We start from the raw sequence: 5,969 nt of genomic DNA on the forward strand, positions 1-5,969 counted from the left end.
CATCTGTAATGGAATCCTGCTATGCAGGCTATAAAACTCTTTATATCTCGATCATGGAAATGATCAGGGGAATTTTCTGATCAAATAGTCTGATGAGATTATATGTAGGCCATGGACTTTTGAGAGATAGATGTCTTCTCTTGATGTAGTTGTTCAATCTTTCGGTCTTTTTGACTTTTCCTGATTCCCCATGAGGTTTTCTTTGTAAAGATACTGGAGTGGTTTGTCATTTCCTTCATCAGCAGATTAAAACAAACTGAGGTTGAGTGACTTGCCCAGAATCACATAGCTAGTATGTGAGACCAGATTTGAACTGAGGTCTCCCTAACTCTAGACCCATTGATCTATCCACTGAGCTACCTGTCTTCCTCCAAGGTAAACACAGGTTAAGTGACTTACCCAGGGTCACACATGTAGTAAGTGTCTGAGCCTGGATTTAAACTGAAGTCTTCCTGACTTCAGACCCACCACTCTATCCATTGAGCCACCCAGCGGCCTTTAATCCATTAATATAGATATAAGTCTAACACCTTACTATTAGTACTTCAGAGACTGAGCCAGCCTGTTGATGAAAGGTTGAGTCTCAGGAAGATGGACTACTGCTGGATCATCCTCCATCACTATGGTCTGTAAGAAGGCTCCCCTCTTTTACCTTTAGGGGCCAGGATATGTGGACCTTTCCAACCCTTCGTGATGTTGCTGTTCTGGGAGAGTGAAAATCAAAGAGAAACTGGAAATATTTATAAACTAGTTCAACAAATTATCTTTATATTCCAATGGTAGCTTTATCTGGCATTTTAGTGTTTTATGTTTTCCTAGATGATGCAGTGGATAGATAAAGCACCAGACCTAGAGTCAGACAGACCTGAGCTCAAATCCAGTCTCAGAAACTTACTAACTTTGTGACCCTGGACAAGTCACTTAACCCAGTTTGCCTCAATTTCCTAATCTATAAAATGATCTAGAGAAGGAAATGGCAAACCACTCCAGTATCTTTGCCAAAAAACAAAACAAAACAAACACAAAACACAAATGAGGTCAAGAAGAGTCAGACACAACTACAGCTAATGAACAACAATAATGAAATATTTTCATGGGGTCCTACAAGGCTTTTTTTTCAATTATTTAAAAATGCCATATACAAAATGCTTATATTATATACTGAATATCTATGTGGGAATTGAAGACTCAGTTACTCACATCTGGAGTCGCATAGACAAGAAACAGATTTAAGTTTTGTTTACCTATTCTAGGAGTTTGACTCCAGAAAGGAGGACAAGTCCAAAAAAGAATTAAGCCACTTGGGTTAGCCCAAGGATCAAACTTAGCTCATGTTAACCCATAGAATGCTGGGTCTTGGCCATGAGACAATCTCTGTCTCCAAAAGTTAGTAAAGTAGTAACATCAATAAAGGTGTATTAGTGATGACCACCTAAACAGAGGTTTATTAGGCACTTGTTTTCAAAGCACTATACTAGGCACTGTCGATAACAACAAGCATAGAGAAGGAGAAATTTGATCAATGTCAAATGACAGGTAAAGCAGTATTAGAAAAGAAAAAAAAATGTTTCATTGCTTGATGGGACTGGCATGAGGGAAGGAAAGGATAGAATCAAGAGTCCAGATGAACATTTTAGGTTTACCAAAGAGGAAGGTCATTGCTTCTTCTGAGACCGAAATTTTTAAAAAGGGAGGGAGAAAGATAAAGTCATCTATAAGATTAGGGCAGTTGAGGAGGCTTGATAACTTCAATTATTTTAATAAAATTAGGTAAAGTGAGATTGAGAGGAAAGGGGACAGAATTTGCAATTTTAAGAGAAAAGAGGGCATTTGGAACAGTTCCTTAGAAGAGTATAAAAGAGAGTAAAGGGCTTGCCATAAACCCAGTAAGGATCCAACTAAATTAGATTGCAATTTTTTTGTAATAGTCATTAACCTAAATTGATGTTTAGCAAAGTAGAATCATCAAAAAATAATAGAGATCAAAGATTCAAAGTTAGAAGACAGAGAGTAACTGACATGGCTGACCCATACAATCAGATATTAATAGAGACAAAAGTGAGGCCAGAGCAAACTGACAGTTTGAAAGAATTTGGAATAATAGAAGGATCAAAGGTCATGATGAAACTGGAGGAATAAAGGAGGGGATGATGTGGAAATGCATGAGCTTGTAGTCAAGAGGGGAATTTCAGAGTTTAGTTTCTTGGAGGTGGGGTAGTTTCAAGAATGATAAAGCATAAAGTATGTATATGCCCTGGTGGGTAGAAAAGTTTTGTCCTCAAAAATAATGAGAAAAAAGTATTAGGTCATCCAAATGAGTATTAAAATCTCTCAGAATTAAGGCAGAGAAGATGGCAAGAAAGATTTATACAAGTACCAAGCCTCCCAAAATAACAGCAAACAGAAAGTCAGGACAATGGTTGATGACAGCAGTAAAGATTAGGAGAGCATAGATTGACCTCCAAAGAGAGATGATTGAGTGATTGTGGTATTGATGACATCTGGAAATGTCAGTAGTGAGCGAAAATTGCACCAAATCTGTCTCCAAGCTCTACAAAGACTAAGAGAAATAGGGGGAAATAAAAAAAATCCAAAATTAGAGAGAACTAAAGATATACTGACTTCAGGGAAAACCCATATTGTAGCTAATTTTAAGATTTAGAATAAGTGTAAAAGGAAGCCTTCTAAGAGGAAGGAATATTTTTAGGTGGGAAGTATACTCCAGAAGGCTTCTCCAGAAGGCCCAGAAGAAGGAAAGATTGGGAAAGATAGAGACTTAAGCATGGATACTGAGAATAAGTTAGCAGAAAGACCTGGTTTGTGAGACCATCCACCTGAATGAGTAGAAGCTAGGGGGTGGTTTTCTGGTGTGAGAAGTCACAGCAATGGTGAGTGGAGTTACAGGGCAATCAATTGTCCAATAAAATATAAGTAAATGTTTTTGAGACATTAATGAATTGTATCAATGGCAGTTATCATGGTCATTTGTTATTATTATTAACTAGAAGCTTTTCTAGAAGCAATGCTAATGATAATTTGATTACTGTCTCTATCAAGTGAAAAGAGAGGTGGAGAGGGGAGACATGACACATAGTGATTGGTGGTGAATTGCTAAATTACTAAATGCAAGAGGTATGCTCAGTTTTTGGGTCATTGCTGGGAATGATCATGATGACAGCAAGGAATACTGCTTCAATCACACTTTAGGAAGGTACACAAGGTATGGGGAAAACAGCATAGAAAGTACAGAGACAAATGGTATAAAGGGGAAAGGGTACAGGGGCAGAGGAGTGGGAACTGGCATGGGCTTGAAAAGGAAGGCAAGTAGGATGGAGAAGGAAATGGGGAGGCAGAGACGTATGTAACCATGGATAAGAGTTGGGAGCATCAACAGGATGGACCCAAATGGAAAAGAGTTCAGGGGCTAGGAGTTTGGAGTCTCATATTTATAGGGTTTTGGTGGAAGACAGACTAGCTCATATCTGTGCCTTCTCGGTATCAGTTCATTAATAAATGAGGTTGGACAGACATTGGGAGATAGTCGAGAACAGAAGAGCCTGGAGTACTATATATGGTATTTGGGGTCATGAAAAGTCAGACATGACAACAACAGTCTCTAATTTCAGATTTTTTCAACCATACCATGCTTCCTTCCTATCAATAAGAATGGTGTGTAATTAACCCATCAGAGTATCAATGTAAGCTAATCATTTTCCAATCCTTCCTTTTGATTTCAGCACTTGTTCAAAGTGTTCCTTGTCTCATTTTCTCTGGTAGCATTCTCAAGGACTTAGATAACTACAATGATGGCCTATGTAACAATCTATTCACAGATATATTTTGTATGTGAGTAAGTAATTACAGTGATTAACAAAGATTTTTTTCTTTGTAAGTTAACAATCACTTTAAAGGTATCCCTCTGCCACCATTAATTTGCTTTTATTTTAATGAAGTATGCTAAGCTAAATTTTAGAATATCCTTTGCCATAAATTGCATTCAAAAGCCATTAATAATAATCACTTCCTATAAGCACACATTTTATTTTTAAACCAAAGCTAATTTCATTGGAAGGAACTCCTAAGAAAGAACTACTGCAACCAAAACAGATTAGTTCCTGCTTTCCAATTTGTAGTCTTATAGAGTTACTGGGCAACACTGAGAGATTAAGTGACTTTCTTAAGATCCCACAGTAGGACTTTAACCCAGATCACTTTTACACCAAGGTCACCCTCTATAAGAGTGAAATTATTTCTTCCTCACATCACATAGACACTTAATATGGCATGATACTATTGACAAATTGACAATTATCTCATCATCCTCCAGTGCCAACGTCATTTAGTAGCATTATTGTTAGAGTTGGTTTTTCATATTGGAAATATTGCAGGCACTCTATAACTCATGGGAATGAGCAAGTAGGAGTTTCTTTGGATAGATATTTTAGTGATATAAGCGAAAGCTACCTTACCTTTCCAAATTCTTTTGAAGCAAAGTTCATTAGCTCTCATATGCATTCTTTCTGTTGTTTGAAACCTATGAGTCAGATGTTTGTTGGGGCCTATCATGTATTAGATCTTTCCTCAACTGTTTTCAGTCATGATTACTGTGTTTATTGTGCATGACTCATGTGCATTTGTAAGACTACATCAGAAACAACATGATATTTTGAAGCATATCAATTGAGGGTTTTCTTGAATTACATTAAACATATTTTGACTTGAACAAATATTTGGAAAGTGAGGCCCAGAGATGAGAAATACCCCATCCAAGTGGAAATTAGTAATTTCAGGAGCTGAACCTACGTCCTCTGATTTCAAAACCAGTGTTCTTTTTTTCCTTATCTTCCCTCATTCCTCACTGTATCAAATGCTTCTCATGGAGTTTGCATTTTGTAAGAAGAAAAATATATTTTTGATGTAAATAAATATTTACAAAATAAGTGCAAAAGAAGTACAAAATAATTTCGGAAGACAATTGAGGAAATCATGAAATTCCCTTGATTGGAGGGGGAAATTTGAACTGAACTTTGAAGAAAGGTAAGGATTCTCAGCAGGAAGGTGAGAATGGAATGCATTTCAGGCATGGGGGCGGATGATTGCGTTGCTCTCTGAGATGGAATGTTGTATAAATTATAACGTAAGCCAGATTGTATTCAGATTAAAGGAGGAGGGGTAATATGGGAACATTCTGGGGAGACAGTTTTGAATCAGCTTGTAAAAGGATTTAAATGCTTTTAAAACATTCAAAACAGAGGAGTTTATATTTTTATCCATATTCCTAACATATATAATTATAAGGTACTTCCCCATGACATACAAGGTAGTTGAGCTTTTTTTTTTTTTCAGTAAAACTATCCCAGTTATGTATTGATAATTAAGCAGTATGAAAAGGGACACCCATTGGAAAAGAGTCCAGAAATATCTATGGAATTAAGGTAATTTGTGTTTATGATTAAATATAGGTACAGTCAGCCCATAACTGAACAGAAGAATGGGAAAGAATTCATGCCATAGGAAGCAATTAACATATTTAGAATATCTTTTAAAAGGTATGTGCAACACGATAAAAATAGTTTTGCATTTTTTAATTCCAGCCAGTAAGTATGAAATATGCCTTATTTTAGAAGGTAGGAGTCCTGCCTAGTGTCAGAATGTCAAACTTTGAGCTTTTTATTTTTAGTTCACTTGCTCAGCAACCTCAGGAAACCTATCTGATTTCTCTGAACTTTATATTTGCTAAATGTAAAGGATTCCTAAGGATATAGGTTCTGGCCTGCAGTAATAAACTCAAAGATGTTTTGTGTCATCTCAACTCAAAGTATTATGTTGCAATGCACAACCAGTTGGATCAAAATCTATTATTTCCATTCCTTTTCTTCTCTATTTATTAAACTTCTACCCATCATTCACGGTCTAGATCAAGGACTACCTCCTGCATGAGGTCTTCCAGATTCTGACATCCTATCACT

This window comes from Notamacropus eugenii, chromosome 3 (genome assembly GCF_028372415.1).
Source record: "Notamacropus eugenii isolate mMacEug1 chromosome 3, mMacEug1.pri_v2, whole genome shotgun sequence".
In the NCBI taxonomy this organism is placed as follows: Eukaryota; Metazoa; Chordata; class Mammalia; order Diprotodontia; family Macropodidae; genus Notamacropus; species Notamacropus eugenii.